The following is an 18,995-nucleotide window of genomic DNA, read 5'->3' as shown; positions in this document are numbered from 1 at the left end:
CTGGCGTAGACACTCCTATTGTAAGTTCTTATCGATTATTGCAAATTTAGAATTTCTTATTGTAATTGATAGCGACAGCGATGGGATGGAAATAAGGATTTTGTAATTTGTGTGATACTTACCAAATCGATATAGTTTATCTGAATTTTACTGGCCTGTATGGAACGCATTGCAATTAGAGTTTTGGAATTTGCGTAATTGTTTATTCTTTATGCACTATAGCCAGTTTTCTGTTGATTTAGGATCTATTATACTATGTTGGCTTTGTAGGTTTTATTCTCACGTTGTTGATTATATGTTGATTATAAAGGTTATGTAGTAACTTTTTGATCCTGGGCATAATTGGCCACTGTAATGAGTTTTAAAGTAACTTAGAGTTACAGAGTATTTGGGGTTATTAGGAGTTTTAATTTATCCAAGGTCTATTAGGGGTTTTAATTTAAGTAGATGAAGGGATTATCAGGTTTTAATTTTAGGGGTTTCATTCTCATGCTGTTGATTATCTGTTGATTATTTAGGTTTTGAAGTAATATGTTGACCCTAGGTTTATTAGTTGACTTTCTGTGTCTTAAAGTAATTCAGATTTACGGAGTATTAGGGATTTTAATTAAAGTAGTGTCTATTAGGGGTTTTAATTGAAGTAGTTTTAAGGACTTTATATAATTGTAATTTATCTATTTAGTAAGTTAGTGTAGTAAGTCAGTTTAGTTACCATTTGATTGGTATGAAATGATTCTAGTGAATAATAATACAATTCTAGTGAATAATTTGATTCACTTAAAAATTTCCCTTAAGATTTTTCCATGTTTAATTGGCCACTGTATTGGCTCATCTTTAGGTAGTTCATTTAGCATGTAATTGGCCGTGATTGTCACATTTTCACTGAAGCATGTTGCTCGACTGATCAAGTGCGCGTGGTGTGTGTTGTAGATGTACTAGATCATCTTTTACTCTCTTAATTATCACTTAACAATCTTCACTTAATTATCCAATTTGACTTTTAGATCATCTTTTACTATCCCTTTGTATAGACATTTCTATCAATTACTTGCATTGCATCCTTTATTGGCCCTTTGTATAGACAAATTAGCCATTTCCCCTTTGTTTATAACTCTTGATTTTGATATTTTATTAGGTACTTCTAGACACTTTCACTCCCCATAAAACAGACACTTTCAACAGCGACACTTTATATCGTTGGGGTTTGATTGAACACGAAGGCTGGCCAGTGACCTACCGTTATGATGTAGGCGAAAACAGGTTTTCAATCCAAGGTAATGGATGGGAGGAATTCCTGGTTGACAATGAGGTGGCTGTTGGAGACACCATTGAATTTCAATACATTCGGCTTTTTGGGTCTATGCTTACGCGAGCCAAATTACCAAACGGTGAACTCCGGGCTGCGGATGTGGAGTGGGATCCTGAGGCGGATGTTGATGTTGATACCGTGTCTAGTTCTTTAGGTGGTCTTGGTGTTGACATTGATGGTGATGATGAAGGTGAAATTAAGAGTCCTAGTGGGTCGAGTAAAAGGCGCGGAAGACCAAGGGCTTACGAGATTGCTGAAAATGCCTCTACACCCCAAGTGCAATAAGCATTGGCCTACTTGAAAATGATACAAAATGAGGGATGTCCGTACCTCGTCAAAGAGCCGTGCATTTCAAATAAATCAGTGGTGACCTAACTTTTTCTGTTTACATTCTTTGTGTTTATAAACATTATGTTGTTTAAAACTAAATTAGCTTGAAAATTTGAAACCATCGTGTCTTTTGTTACAGTACATTCCAATGGACTACGCTCGTCCCCAATAGGACTTTGGGAAAGGATCGGAAATGGAGTTTAATCTTGGCTGTAAGGACATGATGTACAAGATTAAATTGCGAACGAAGAGGACCCATGATGGAGTTATTTGTTGGTGCTCGTTCGACTCCATGGATGCTTTCTTCAACGAACAGGGCATTAAGAAGAAGGATGTTATTCTTTTCTGTGTTACTTGTAAAGATCCTCTGAAAGTTGAGGCAATCATCTTCAGGAGTGATTAGTCTATTTGTTGGTAATTAATAGTAGAATCTGTCGTATTTGTTGGTAATTAATATTAGAATCTGTGTTACTTGTGTATTTTGTTTGTGTGTCAGTTGATAACTAGAAGACTTGTTATTTTGTCTTCCTTGTATTATTCTTATAGTTATTACTTGTATTATTACTTGTATTATTACTTTGTATTATTACTTGTATTATTTTGTTTGTCTTACTAGAGGATCATTACTGTTTGTCTTACTAGAGGATCATTACTTGTATTATTCTTATGGTTATTATTAATTTATTACTATTACATAGGGGTGCAAAACCCTAGCAGTATCACAAACGATATTTTTAGAAAGTGAACTTAAACGATATCAACACATTCCGTATATACATTAGAAAAATATTTAAAGCGGACCACTAATCCGAACAACAAACTTAATTAGTTACTTGCCTACAAACAATATTACGTGTATTATTCTCATGGTTATTATTAGTGTCTTACTATTACTTAGGGGTCAAGATTTGAATCGAATTAGAAACTTTACCGGAAGTCGGAACATGATATGATCGGTAAACAATTCAGTAGGGATATAGGGAAGATCATACTTCATCTTTGAATTCGCCATTACCAATACAATGTCCGACCAACGGAAATTTGTGTGAAGCGGCGGATGTATAAAGAACGGCAGTTTTACCGGTACATTGTATTAGAGGGTCCAATGAAAACCAAAATATGTTTATGAAATACATTTAATACGAATATATGATTATACGTAAGTCTTAAACTAGTAATATTAACGTAAATTATGATTTGCGGATGATAGATTGCTTTGTGTTGATATAGTAAAGAAAATCCATAGGTAATTGAAATCTACTTTTCAGCTATTTTTAATCTGATTTGACACTTGTATTTATTTCATGTAAAACATACTTATTATTCAGTTTGTATTCTACCTAGATTGTGAACCTACAAAGTTCATAGGTTAGTATACTGGTAACCTCTGTATATTACTGCAGGAGGTTTTTTTCGTACTCTTTTCCCGTAGTTGCATCTCTCCTACGAGGGCGGTTGTTTAGAAACCTTTGCATTTTTGGATTTTGTAGGAGTCACCACCAAACATTTTTAAGGGTCCCGTTTGGAAAGACCAAAAAGTGACTCGATTAGGATAAGGCATTGAATCTTAGAAATGGATGGGTGAGATCCGGGCAAGGGAAAGAGATGCTTATTCCGCGAGCTTTAGAAATAATTAAATGCGTGACACAACATTTTCGAAAATACCCTAGTTTAGACTATGTGGGTTTGAATTTAGAACAAATAGAATTTCTACTTTGTATTGTGGTCACTTTGCTTTAAAGTTAATTTAAGGGAACCTAAGATCGGTTTGTCCAAGAAATTATCTTCGTTAAGCGTGATGTAACATTTTATTTTGTATTTAGCATGTGAGGTGATGAAAGCAATAAACAAGTAGAGCAACATCACAATGGAAAATAGGTGCAAAATTAGTAAAGTACAAGACCACCTAGAAATGGACTAGGAGGTGAAACCACATTGCCTAGAGGGACTAGGCAAGTAAGTTGTGCGGAATTGAAATTGCATAATTGAAAGTGCGGAATTGAAATTGCATAATTGAAATTGCATAATTGAAAGGCATTATCGAAATTGCAATATTGAAGTACGATATTGAACTTGAACTTTAGCACATGAGATCCGAACGCCAATCGAATCCTTAAGAATAAGTGCGTCCGACACGGATTCAAAGCAAAAATCTCTACTTTAGGTCAAGTTGCTCGACCTAAAGTGTCTTGGATTTTGAATATAGAAATATTGAACTAGAATTATAGAACTTGAAATGTTGAACTTGAAATTTTTGAAATTGAAAAGTTGAACTTGAAATGTTGAACTTGTATATTGAAAAAAATGGAGTCTTGAATCTCAAAATTTGGACCTTTTAATATTGAAAAGGCTTCATCTTTAATTACTCCATATTTTGAAATGATCCTATTTTGGGAAAGTGATTACAAACAACCCTAAACATCATTGAATCTTGAAATTTGGAACTTGAACTTGTATATTGAAAAATGGAGTCTTAAATCTCAAAGCTTGGACCTTTAAACATTAGAAAGGCCTTACCTTTGATTACTACATAGTTTGAAGATGATTCTGAAGGAAATAATGCCCTTGGTCCAAGTATGCATTCAATGCTAAGTCTAATAAATGCGGTTCAGTATTAATTAATTATACAAGTTAATAATTCAGTGAGATCAAGTGAACTGTATTCCTAACTAGAGGCCGCTTCAGTTCAAGTGGAATTAATAATATTAATCCACAGCTTACTCTTGACTGAACCCGTAGGGTCACACAAATAGTACGTGAACGGATCAAGTATTTAAAGGAATTAAATACTCCATTTATGGATATTCGGAATCGACGGATCTCGGTTCCAGTGGGAGCTGAAATCATCAAAGGCAAATTATGAATACTCCGGAAACGATGATATTTCTGGAAATGGAAATATGGATCGTATCGGAAATATAAATATTATCCAAGTCGTAGATGTTGCCGGTAACGGAAACATGGTATGTATCGGAAAATATTATCGGAAATGGAAATGTTGTCGGAATCGGAAATATTGCCGGAAACGGAAATATTGTCGGAATCGGAAATATTATCGGAATCTGAAAAAAAATTCCGGAATCGGAAATATTAAATATTTGTTCGAAACAGAAATTAATCCCGGAATTGGAAATATTAAATATTGTGCAAATCGAAAATGAATTCCGAAATCGGAAAATTAATCGGAAGCGCGTCGTAAGAATTAAACATCGGACGAGCCTGCTAGACGCAAGGCCCAGCACGAAGCCAGGCCTGCGCCTAGCAAGCCCATGCGTGCAACACAGCAAGCCAAGGCACGCAGGCCCACCCAAGCAGCACGCAAGGCCAGGCCCAATGCGCAAGGCAGCTGGCGCGCCGAAAGTAGTGGGCTGCGCACAGCGCTGTGGGTCGAGCTGCTGCGTGCGCGCGCGCGTCCGACACCCCTCGTGGGTTGTGCGTACGTGTGTGCGTTGAGTTCGTGCATGCATCGAATCCTTAAGCGATTAGGATTAGATAAAGATTAATCTACCTAAAGTTACTAGAGTTAGTTGTTTAATTAAACAATAACTTATTAGTTTTAATTAATGTCTAATTCTAATAGGATTAGATTAATTGAAACCTAGTAGACTTCTAATTCCATTATTCCAACCCTATAAATAGGTGATGGCATTCACAATTTATAATCACTCCAATTCAATTATTCATATAGTTTTTAAGGTTAAAACTAAGATAATAATTTTCCACAATTATATTCGAATAAACTTAAAACCTTAGGTACAATTCTAGTTAATTAAATCTAAGGCGGATCCGAACGTGCTGTGGACTATCTATGGAGGGACGACACTTGGAGTCCTAAACTTGTTCTTGTTCGGTTCTGGAGCAGCTAGGGAGGGAACGCTACAAATGTATGCATCCTAAATTATGCTATGTGGCAATTAATTTGGATTCCTGGCTTTATGGTTTTTCCGCATGAAATATATATGCTTTATATGTATCATAACCTAACAGTGGTATCACGATCCTCTAATTAATTCCATAATAAATTATAGTTAACATGGTTAAATTTTATAAATTTGCAATGAATTAAAGGGGTGATTAATTTCGTTTTTTTAATTAATTACAAATTTGTGCGATTATTTAATTATATGTTCGCAGAATTTTCGGCAGTTTAGTCAATAATGGTCGGAATCGTATAATTTATAGTTAATTTCGCATGTAAACGGCATTTTAAAATTTTGACTAAAATCAGAGATTTTATGCCGAAGCCAGAATTCCCAAATTCGAAGCCTAACTATGACTTTTCGGGTGTTTTAGTTTTTCGAACGCCAAATTTGTAATTTTTAAGATGTTAAATTAAATATTTACGATTCTTGTATGTAAATATTGAATCTATGATTGACCTACTGTATATGTTTAATAAATTTAATGCCTAAGCTTGTTAATTACACAACCTAATTTGTAATTGTAATTAATTTGTTGAAATTCGAATAATTTAGAATTTGATTTGTTTTTCATAATTAATTGACAATTTAATTAGGAATCCATGATTAAAAACCACCATAAATTTGTTAAATTTGGTAAATTTTTAAATTTTATGACCTAGATTTGAATCCATGAAAATAAACTTGATCGAAAATTAATTTGAATAATAAATTTTCGATTTTTCGCCCTAAATTTATGAAATTAATATGATTTATTAATTCGTCTATAAATTTAAATTAAAAAGTTTTGATTTTTATGTAATCCGCTCATGAATCTTGCACGCACAAGGCAATGGACGCTAAGTGTTACCCTTAAGGGGTGTTGTATAGTGCGGGCATGCGACGACGAGCAAGGGAGCTCGTCGCCCATGCGGTACGAATGCAGCGAGCAAGCATGTGGCACGTGAGCACAAGGTAACAGCCCTGCCTTGCGTCGAGTGCTGCGATGAGGCATGGGCGGATGGGCGAGAGGCAAGGCACAAGCGAGCAGGTGGGCGCGCGCGGGCAGCGCGGGATTCCTCACAGCAGCGAGCGCTGCCTCGCCAAGTAGCTGCTACACTACGACACAGCGAGCAAGCTGCTGCGCGCAAGTGTGGCTTGCTGCGTTTGCGTGTGGCTGCTGCTCATGCCTTGCTGTGCGATCACTCGTGAGGGGCGATGCTGCCTCGTGTACTCGACGGGGCATGGGCGCAAGCCCATGGCCTCGTCTTGACCCGATTGATGCGCTTTGAATTTAATTTTGATTTTCAGTTGGAAAACAATTTTAGTTAAATTTAAAATTCTTAATTTAATTTTTTCTCGGAATTTAATTTTGAATAATTTAATTATTATAAATTTTTATATATACTAATTATTTTAATAAAATTAAAACCTTGATTAAATTTAAATTAATTAATTTAATAAACTGAAAATAAATTAAAGGATTCAAATAATTATTTATATGAGCTTTAAATTTTAATTAAATTTGTATGTTTCCGGTTAGACTAGGAAATACAATTTTAAGTGTAAAATTAGTAAAGCATGTAAATTTATTGGTTTAAGTGGGAGCGTTTTAGTCATAAACTCTTGATTAGGTCTACATTCCTTTGAGGTTAAAACAACTTGATTAGAATTAATAAGGATTGAATAATTGGTAGATTATTGGAACCCTTGATTAATTGCTGCAAATATTTATGTGATGCATAATATGTTCTACTAACCAGCTATGTGGGCCATTCATTGATAAATGAATGGGTGAATGGTATATTGTAATTGTACTGTTTTGCAGGTTATGGAAAGTGACTAGTATGGCCCAAATAGGATAGAAAATATGGTCTGTGTACCATTAATTTGAATTTAAAATTGGTCTAATGCACCAAAGTTTTTAATTTAAATATGGTCTGTGTACCATCAAATAGTTGTAATTAGTTTAAATTATAGCTTATCCTATTTGAAGAAAATGGCGCCTCCCATGGTGAAATTCAAGACGGAGTTTCCAATCCATTTTCAAGACGGAGTTTGAAGTTGAAGCTTCAAGATGAAGTCGGGGAATACTAGATCACAATTATATCTTATGCATGCTTTAAGTTATTTATTGCTTTAAATATGTCTTAATTATGCATGAGATTGTGGCTTGATTATGTTGCATGATTAAGGATTTTAGTTCACTTAAAATCTAACCAACATATTAAGAGCCTTAAGTTCCAAACTTTAAAAAAATTGAGTTAAAAGGTGCCATGCCAAAATAACACTTACTTGGATAACCTTTACATCAATCTTAGTAATAGATTTCCGACTAAGCGAGGTGTTACTTATTGATCCTAAAGGGGTAAGGTACACAAATAATTGTGAGTACACGTTAGTTTTGGTGAAACTCGACGATATAAGTAAGGAGTCCTTTTATGTCGTGGCAAATGAGATAGGTTTACCTAATAAGTTCTCTTAGACGTACCTATCAACCAAGAGTAGTTTCTAGACTATTAGCAAAGGCTTTGCTTACCTAAAATATTTTAGAATTGAGTCTAAATACATAATGTGCTTAATTCTTCAATGATTTAAGGATCTTGGAATCATTTTATTTACACCTGCCGGAACACATAACTTGAATAAAATGCTTAATAAATGATAAATTATGCATGTATGCTAGAATTTAAGTTTATTAAGAGAAACTATGAATGGTTATTTATTTGTTTATTCTTTTTCAATTGTAGTTTTAACTATGGCAAACAATAATTGATTCAACATCCGATCAATTCTCGAAAAGGAGAAGTTGAACGGGAAAAATTTCCTTGACTGGCAAAGGAACTTGCAAATAGTTTTTATGCAGGAAGAAAGGGAGTATGTCCTAGAAGAGGCGATGCCCGAAGCCGCAGGCGACGGGGTTACTCAGGCAGCCCTCAGTCGTTGGATTGATGCCAACAAGGATGTAAAGTGTCTAATGCTTGCAACCATGAGTGCAGATCTACAGAAAACGTTCATCAACTCAGATGCTTTCACGATCATCAGTGAGTTAAAGAACATGTTCCAAGATCTGGCTCGAGTAGAAAGATTCGAGACTCATAGGCAAATTCTTGAGACAAAGCTTAAGAAAGGCGAGCCCGTAAGTCCACATGTTCTCAAAATGATTGGACTCATTGAGAATATGAGTCGGCTAGATCAGCAATTTTCTCAGGAAATGGCTATAGACACCATCCTCCATTCTCTTCATAGCGGGTATGATCAGTTCAAGCTGAACTACAGTATGAATAGTCTGGAAAAAATCTCACTGAGCTTCACGGTATGCTGAAGACCGCTGAAAAGACGCTCAAAAGTGATAAGCAAGATGTGCTTATGGTGCGTGGGGGCAAGTTCAAGAAATCTGGCAAGAAGAGGAATGCTAAGAAAGGTGGCAAGAAGGCCAGCCCGACTAAGCAATCTGGCGGCACCAAGTCTGAAAAGAAGAAAGTGAGCCAGCCCACTTCTGAATCTGAATGCTTCTACTGCAAGAAGAAGGGGCATTGGAAGAGAGATTGCTTGAAGCTTAAGGAAGATCAGAAGAACGGAACAGTCATTCCATCTTCAGGTATTTTCGTTATAGACTGTATACTTGCTAATTCAACTTTTTGGGTATTAGATACAGGTTGTGGCGCACACTTATGTTCCAATTCACAGGGACTAAGAAGAAGTAAAAGGTTAAGCAAGGGTGAAGTCGACCTACAAGTGGGAAATGGAGCACGGATTGCTGCATTAGCTGTAGGAACTTATTTTTTGTCGTTGCCCTCTGGGATAGTTTTGGAAATGGAAGATTGTTTCCATGTTCCAAGTCTTACTAAAAACATCATTTCTGTTTCTTGCTTAGATGCTAAGGGATTTTCCTTTTTAATAAAAGACAATAGTTGCTCGTTTTATTTTAAAGAGATGTTTTATGGATCTGCTAGATTAGTCAATGGACTTTATTTTAGATCACGACAAACAAGTTTATAACATAAATACCAAAAAGAATGATTCAGATCTCACCTATCTGTTGCATTGTTGATTAGGCCATATAAACATAAAACGCATAGAAAAACTTCAAAAGGAAGGAATTCTAGAACCATTTGACTTAGAGGATTATGGTAAGTGCGAATCATGTTTACTTGCATTGGCAAAATGACAAAGCAACCTTTCTCTAAAGTTGGAGAAAGAGCAGCTGAACTATTGGGTTTAATCCATACAGATGTCAGGATCGGGATCCTACTATGGATCGATGAAGGGGGGTAGGATCGGATCGGTAGAATCGGATCGTAGGATCGTAAGATCCTACTAAATAGTAAAAATAATGGTTATATTATTAAAATGAAATGTATAATCATCTATTCATGTAATCTTAATACTTAAATATCATTTTTTTCTCACATAAGATTAATACTTGTATAGATTCAAGAGAAATTAATAAGATATGCGCAAGGTTGCTGAAGTTATATGAATTTCTGTACTTTTAAGTGAATAAGATACTTTTTTTTGTAACTAATTTTTTGATAGAAAAGTATGATATTTCTAATGATATGTGATTCTGAACTATTTAGTAATAAAAAAAAAGTTGTTATCTTGAAATATTGTATGGAGTATGTTGGATCGGATCGTAGAATCGTAGGATCGTATTAAGATCCTACCACTCAAAAATTTTATCGAGATAGAATCGTAAGATCCTACAAACATTAAGATCCTACCTAAGATCCGGATCGGTGGCGTGTTTTTGGATCGTAGAATCGTAGGATCGTAAGATCCGAATCGGGAGTTTAACAACCCATGATGTGGACTAATGAGTACAAATGCTAGAGGTGGTTTCAGCTACTTTCACTACTACAAAAAAGGGATTAGAGTACTGTTGAAATACACTTTATAGGACGCCTTAGAGGCGTTCTCCAACTCAGCGCGCTATAAAGTTTATAAAACGGGTAAAAGAAGAGTTTTATATACCTAGTCATAAAGTAGAGGGATAAGAGATAAGCGTCCTCTATTCCCTTCCTAAAATCAGAAAATGGAGAAGGAATATAGGACGGTTAACGTACATAACTGTCTCCTATACTCTACAATAAAACGCGCCCTCCGTACATAACCGTCCTCTATTCTTCCTGTTAAATATTGAGATACAAAACATCTTCCGTACATAGGCGTACTATATACTTCATGTTTAATATTAAAATATAAAGTTGTTTTCTTACACAACTGTTCTATATTCTACCCTTTTTTATTTTTAATATTATTTAAAAATAGCAGCACACACATCTCTAACATAGGATATTATGATTCTAGTATGTAACCAAATCTAAATAGATAAAATAAAAATGATATCCACACGACCTTTCATCCAATAACAAAATAATACGGAATATTGTTCATTCAATAACAAAATCAATACATATTACAAAATGCATACATGGAAAAAATACACCATATATATATTACGGAGTACAAAATCTATAAGTCATTGGTAAAAGTAATCTCGCTTCTTGTCAAAATTTGTGCGAAGATCTGCGAGTATCTGTTCTTAATTCTCTCAAGTAAGTCTGCAAAAACAAAATAAATAAAAGACGGTTAAGAGAAATTTACAAATACCACTAATATCAAGATCTTTAAAAAAAAAAACAACCACTGACATTTAAATTGCACCTCCACATCAGCAAAGCTACATCCAGTTAAACCTGAAATCAAGAAACTCAAATTAGATGAATATAAAATCAAGATTTGATAAAGGAATATAAATTGGCTACCAAGAGAAGTAAAACAGGGGTAAAGAAAAACGAAATGAAGAGGGGAAAAGAATCTAATTTAATTAAATTGCAAGTGATAATAAATAGTTCAATATGTCAAATCAAACTCCATAATTCAATCTCTAGATCAAATTACAGAGAAAGGCTTCCACAAACATTGAAAAGTTCAATAATTAAATTGAAGTACAAATTATGTTTTCAATTACCTTGTATAACTAAAATCTTCACAGACAGAGAGTATAAATCAAGAAATGAATTGTAGAAGAAACATACTTGTGACAAAGTCAAACCGCTAGCGTCAATTCCGTTGGTACCTTGTTCAACGAAAATAAAACAAAAATTATAAAACCTAAATAAATTATAAGAATTGGGAAAAAGAAAATGAATCAAATAAACATTAACTCAAATAAAAATTCGTGAGACATATATATAGAGATGTTTAAAGGGCACGAACAAGTTTTGAAAGATTAAATCCGCTGACAATCAACTGCTAGGAGTAGAGATTGAAATTGAAATCGCAATCGCAATCCCAGGATGAACAATTTTGTAAACCAGTATTTTTGGGAAGTAGGAAAGAGAAAAGAACATATAAATGTAAGAGAGAGGAGTTTAATGACCCAAAAGCAAGTGAAGGAGTGGAAGAGGTGGCGGCTAATGAGGGTAGATGGGACTAGGGTAAATATGGGTTTAAAGTATTTTACAGTATAATGGGTTAATGGTGGAGAAATTTTGGGTTAAACATACAAAGCGGTTGGTGACTAGGTATTATCACCGCTTTCTATTCTTATTATATTTTTTATTTTTTAACTTTAAAATATTTTATTGTGGTAGAAAGAAGTAAAACGTTTATCTGCTGTAGGCGTTTTATATGGTTTAACATACGTAACTGTCAGAAGAGGCAACCGTTTTATATAATTATGTAAAATGCTTAACATACATATGCGCTCTCTATCTAGCGTTACGTATTCTGGTTTTTGTAGTAGTGTTTATCACTTTCACTGATGACTTCAGTAGATATGGTTATGTCTACCTAATGAAGCATAAGTCTGAATCCTTTGACAAATTCAAGGAATTTCAGAGTGAAGTAGAGAATCAATTAGGCAAGAAGATTAAAGCACTGCGGTCTGATAGAGGCGGTGAATATCTGAGCTATGAATTTGATGACCATTTGAAAGAATGTGGAATTCTATCAGAATTGACTCCTCCTGGAACACCTCAATGGAATGGTGTGTCAGAACGGAGGAATAGAACCTTGCTAGACATGGTTAGATCAATGACGGGTCAGGCCGAACTTCCAATAGAATTTTAGGGACATGCACTAAACACAGCTACACTCACTATAAATAGAGCTCCATCTAAAGCTGTTGAAAAGACTCCATATGAGTTATGGTTTGGAAAGCCTCCAAATGTGTCTTTTCTTAAGATTTGGGCTTGTGAAGTATACGTTAAACGATTAATTTCAGACAAACTTCAACCAAAATCTGAAAAATGTATCCTTGTGGGCTATCCAAAGGAAACAAAGGGGTATTACTTCTACAATACATCTGAGAACAAGGTGTTTGTTGCTCGAGATGGTATCTTTTTGGAAAGAGATCACATTTCCAAAATGACAAGTGGGAGAAAAGTAGACCTCGGAGAAATTCGAGTCGAACAACAAACTCTAGAGAATGCTCAAGATGACATTCAGGATGAAACTCAGAGATCTTTAGAAGTATCTGGTGAGAATCAAGGACCATCTAGAAATGTAACCCCACGTAGATCGCAGAGATATAGATCTCAACCGGAAAGGTACTTAGGTATTTTGACGAACGAGAGGTATGAAGTTCTATTACTTGAAAGTGATGAACTTGCACTTACAAACACGCTATGACGAGCCCTAGCTCTAAGCAATGGCAAGAAGCCATGCAATCTGAATTAGACTCCATGTCTGAAAACCAAGTTTGGGATTTGGTCGATTTGCCAGATGGCTACCAAGCCATGGGAAGCAAATGGGTTTTCAAACTGAAAAAGGACAAGGATGGGAAACTAGAAGTTTTCAAAGCTAGATTGGTTGCAAAAGGTTATAGGCAAGTCCACGGTGTGGATTACGTTGAAACCTTTTCACCAGTTGCAATGCTAAAGTCTATTCGGATAATGTTAGCATTCGCTGCATATTACGATTACAAAATATGGTAGATGGATGTCAAAACCGCTTTCTTAAACGGCATTTTAACAGAAACTGTGTTTATGACACAACCTGAGGGTTTTGAGGATCCAAAGAATGCTAAAAAGGTATGCAAGCTTAAGAAATCAATCTACGGATTGAAGCAAGCATCAAGGAGCTAGAACATACGTTTTGATGAAGCATTCAGTGACTTTGGTTTCATCAAGAACGCAGACAAATCTTGTGTATACAAGAAGGTTAGTGGGAGAAAAATTGCTTTTCTAGTATATATGTTGACGACATATTACTTATCGGAAATGAAATTCCTATGTTGAACTCTGTCAAGATTTGGCTTGGGAAATGTTTTTCGATGAAGGATCTAGGAGAAGCACAGTACATACTGGGCATCAAGATTTACAGAGATAGATCTAAAAGGATAATTGGACTTAGTCAAAGCACTTATATCAATAAGGTGCTTGAAAGGTTCAATATGGCAGACTCCAAGCGAGGCTACCTATCCATGTCTAATGGAATGACTCTAAGCAAGACTCAGTGCCCAAAAACACTAGATGAGCGTAGACGAATGAGTGGGATTCCATATGCATCATTGATTGGTTCAATAATGTATTCTATGATATGTACACGCCCGGATGTTGCGTACGCACTCAGTGCTACGAGTAGATACCACTCAGACCCAGGAGAGGCACATTGGACTGCTGCCAAGAATATTCTGAAGTACCTGCAAAGGCACAAAGATGATTTCCTAGTCTATGGTGGAGATGATGAATTAATTTTTAAAGGCTATACGGACGCAAGTTTCCAAACCGACAAAGATGATTTCAGATCACAATCTGGGTTTGTCTTCTGCCTCAACAGAGGTGCAGTAAGCTGGAAAAGTGCTAAGCAAAGCACCATTGCGGATTCTACAACTGAAGCGGAGTACATTGCTGCACATGAAGCAGCAAAGGAAGCTATTTGGCTAAGGAAGTTCATAGGTGAACTTGGTGTAGTCCCCTCCATTAAAGGACCAATAGCTCTATATTGTGATAATAACGGAGCTATTGCACAGGCAAAGGAGCCTAGACACCACCAGAGAGTCAAGCATGTACTTCGTAGATTTCACCTTCTACGAGAGTTCGTTGGAAGAAAAGAAGTCGAGATAAGCAAGATTGGAACTGACGACAACATCTCAGATCCATTAACTAAACCTCTGCCGGAGGCGAAGCACAACTCGCACACTACAGCTATGGGAATCAAGCATGTTGGAGAATGAATTTGATGTCCTTATTTAATGTTTTAAAGTTTTAGAGTTTAATACTTTGTAAAACATTATTGGTTAACCATTCATACAAATGAATAGAATTCATTTTTCCATTTAATTTATGGTTTATTAAATGATGAGTCCCTTCAATTTGACGATATATTCAAGATAGACTGTCAGGACCAGTCCTGTGACTAAGAAATATCTATCAAGTGAACTTGAATGTCAAAAGTTGAAAATGGTCCCTGGTCGGAGTTTTCTATAAAGATGGACGCATAGAAAACACTAGACGACTAGAATGCAAGATGACTAGTAGTTTTGTTTCTTGAACTATGTGGACATGGCAATGTCGCAATCATTTGCATAGATACTTACTTTGGGAAGACTAGTATCGGACAGACCTATGAAACTTTACTGTAAGAGATGAAAATCTGTCATAAGTAAATTTCATTAAAATTATTAGACACTAATCCTCAATACCTGAGTGATTTGAGATTACTTGTTTGAGAACTTCTTACTTTGACGTTGTCAACCGTCGCACCGTAAAAGGAGGCTATAAAGGCAACGCTCGGGTAATCACCTATCAAACAAAGTCTAATCTCAAGATCGCAAGATTGGAATTGTCCTCCCATAAATGGGCATGAGATGCTGAAAGTTGTACAAGGCCACTCGGAGAGCTAGAAATTGTAAAATGCATGGCCGTGCTCAGATTAATCATAGGCTATGATTATCTGTTTATTTGATCAGTTGAACTGTGAAACCGAGAAACACCTCTGGACATAATAAGGATGAAAACTCTTACCTTATGTTCAAGAGCAAGCATCAAGCAACAAAGGAATTAGGAAATGCACACTTGTCACTAAGGACAAGTGGGAGACTGAAGGAACAAGTATGCATTCAATGCTAAGTCTAATAAATGAGGTTCAGTATTAATTAATTATACAAGTTAATAATTCAGTGAGATCAAGTGAACTGTATGCCTAGCTAGAGGCCGCTTCAGTTCAAGTGGAATTAATAATATTAATCCACAACTTACTCTTGACTGAACCCGTAGGGTCACACAAATAGTACGTGAATGCATCAACTATTTAAAGGAATTAAATACTCCATTTATGGATATTCGGAATCGACGAATCTCGGTTCCAGTGTGAGCTGAAATCGTCAAAGGAAAATTATGAATACTCCGGAAACGATGATATTGCCGGAAATGGAAATATGGATCGTATCGGAAATATAAATGTTATCCAAGTCGTAGATGTTGCCGGAAACGGAAACATGGTATGTATCGGAAAATATTATCGGAAATGAAAATATTGTCGGAATCGGAAATATTGCCGGTAACGGAAATATTGTCGGAATCGGAAATATTATTGGAACCGGAAAATAATTCCGGAATTGGAAATATTAAATATTTGTTCGAAACAGAAATTAATTCCGGAATCGGAAATATTAAATATTGTTCGAATCGAAAATGAATTCCGAAATCGGAAAATTAATCGGAAGCGCGTCGTACGAAATAAACATCGGACGAGCCTGCTAGACGCAAGGCCCAGCACGAAGCCAGGCTTGCGCCTAGCAAGCCCATGCGCGCAACACAGTAAGCCAAGGCACGCAGGCCCAGCCAAGCAGCACGCAAGGCCAGGCTCAACGCGCAAGGCAGCTGGCGCGCCCAAAGTAGTGGGCTGCGCGTGGCGCTGTGCCGAGCTGCTCCGTGCGCGCGCGCGTCCGACACCCCTCGTGGGTTGTGCGTGCGTGTGTGCGTTGAGTTCGTGCATGCATCGAATCCTTAAGCGATTAGGATTAGATAAAGATTAATTTACCTAAAGTTACTAGAGTTAGTTGTTTAATTAAACAATAACTTATTAGTTTTAATTAATGTCTAATTCTAATAGGATTAGATTAATTGAAACCTAGTAGACTTCTAATTCCATTATTCCAACCCTATAAATAGGTGATGGCATTCACAATTTATAATCACTCCAATTCAAGTATTCATATAGTTTTTAAGGTTAAAACTAAGATAATAATTTGCCACAATTATATTCGAATAAACTTAAAACCTTAGGTGCAATTCTAGTTAATTAAATCTAAGGCGGATCCGAACGTGCTGTGGACTATCTACGGAGGGACGACACTTGGAGTCCTAAACTTGTTCTTGTTCGGTTCGGGAGCAGCTAGGGAGCGCACGCTACAAATGTATGCATCCTAAATTATGCTAATTGTTATGTGGCAATTAATTTGGATTCCTGGCCTTATGGTTTTTCCGCATGAAATATATATGCTTTATATGTATCATAACCTAACAGATTCTAGTTTAAGCAAGTGATTACAAACAACCTTAAACATCATTGAATCATGAAGTTTTGAAACTTGAATCACATAAAGTGAGGATGTTGCAAAAGTTTATGATTGTTGTAAGTGACACTTTTAATAATAAAAGTGTCCGAAAACATTGTAGATTAGGTTGGGATTCAGAAATACCTAGTGAGGTTTAGGCTAGAATTCCTTTTAGAGCTCCCAATTGCTTAGAACTTTGAAATTGTATGAGATTTTTGGAGAGAAGTTTGTATTTTGATTTGAGTGGCAATTTTTGTATTACGACGTTGTGTTTTCGATTTGCCCTCCCTAAATGCTGAAAATTAGGGGGTATAAATAGGAAGATTTATAGCTAAACTCCAACTGACGCCAGCGTCCAGCGCTGCTGACGTGGCGCAGAAGCTGCCAAACAAGGACGAATATGCCGTCCTTGTGTTTTGGCTTGTAATGGTGTACCTTTGTACGAATTGTACGAAGTTGGCACGTAGTGTTTTCTTGATGATTAAGGCTTGGTTTGCGTCTAAAAATAAGCCGTTTCGGGTTTTTGAATTCGGTTTTACGGGACGAGGCCCGACTTGCTCGGTTTTGTGGGTCGGTGCCCGAATTGGGATTGCTTAGTGTCATTTCGACTGGAAAAGGTCTTTTAAAACCAATGGGATAGTCCATTGGGTGAGATTGTACTTGGATTTTGAAATTGATTCTTGGAATTGTTATTTTGTACCGAGTTCCGGAATGGGAACGGTCTCGGGTATGTATTGGACTTTGGCTCTGGGATTTTGGAATGTGTTCTTAGCAATTGGTACTTCCACAAGGAGTTATTACAACCACCTAACAAGGATAATGGTATCTTCATCATCCCAATGGGGAGACACGATTTAGGTGTCTACAATTACCGCCCTATTAAATGATCCAACTAACACCGTTCGATGATAGGGGTATTACTACACCTGTCAAATGGGTCGGCCGGGTCGGGTTGTAAAAAATAACTTTTGGGCTCGGGTAGAATCGGGTCGGTCACTTTCGGGTTCGGGTTTACAAATACTTGTTCAAGACCGAGAAATTTCGGGTTCGGGTCAACCCAACGGGTTGAGAGATTTTAAATCGCGCATTACATTTTCATTAATTTAGGTGATAAATATACAAAATATGGGCACAAATTAACAAATTTTCCTACACAAGTTTATATTTAGTCAAATTTAACCATAAAATGGCGTATAATTCAAATTTAAATCATATTACCCACAACAATAGTAAAAACAATTTTTTATTATGGTCGGTCGGATAAAAAACGGGTTCGATCGGGTTTTGACCCATTACTTTTGGGGTTGCCCGGGTTCGGATAAAATCGGGTTACGGGTCACAAAATCTTGTTCAAGACCCAGTATATCCGGGTCGGTTTCGGATCGAGCCGATTTGTGACAGATCTAGGTATAACGTAATTGAAATTATAATAAGGGATACCGAACATAACATTATTTAGGAGATATGGAAAAGACGAATTGAAATGATGGTTTTCCTAACGATAAAAGTAATATTCATAATATTACTCGTGGAATCTTGGATTGTAATACCTAAACCTCTTGGTAATACCGAATTCGGAAAATAGTTGAGTATCGAATGTTGTAAATAATGCAAAGAAAGAGTTTTACTATATTGTGAAAATGTCCCACATTGGTAGAAATGAAAAGTAGGCTTTTCAAGTGGAGTATTTAAAGAAAAGGGTTTTGTCCCACATGGAAAGAAAACAAACTTTTCCCTTTGTTTAAATATAGGGAAGTAATGTTTATACTTTGAAGTACTTCCCAAGTGGTGTGGGCTAGAAGGGGGCATCCCCACGCGCGCCGCCGCTGCCCGTTCGGCCGGTTCGTGGTCGTGGCACGTGCGCGGTGGGCCCTTCTTTTTGGGCCAAGATGTAATGACGGTCCAGTTATTATAAGACCGTTCAGTTATGTAGCTCACTCCATAA

This window comes from Spinacia oleracea, chromosome 5 (assembly GCF_020520425.1).
Source record: "Spinacia oleracea cultivar Varoflay chromosome 5, BTI_SOV_V1, whole genome shotgun sequence".
Classification (NCBI taxonomy): domain Eukaryota; kingdom Viridiplantae; phylum Streptophyta; class Magnoliopsida; order Caryophyllales; family Amaranthaceae; genus Spinacia; species Spinacia oleracea.
Note: the sequence above shows the minus strand (reverse complement) of the source record.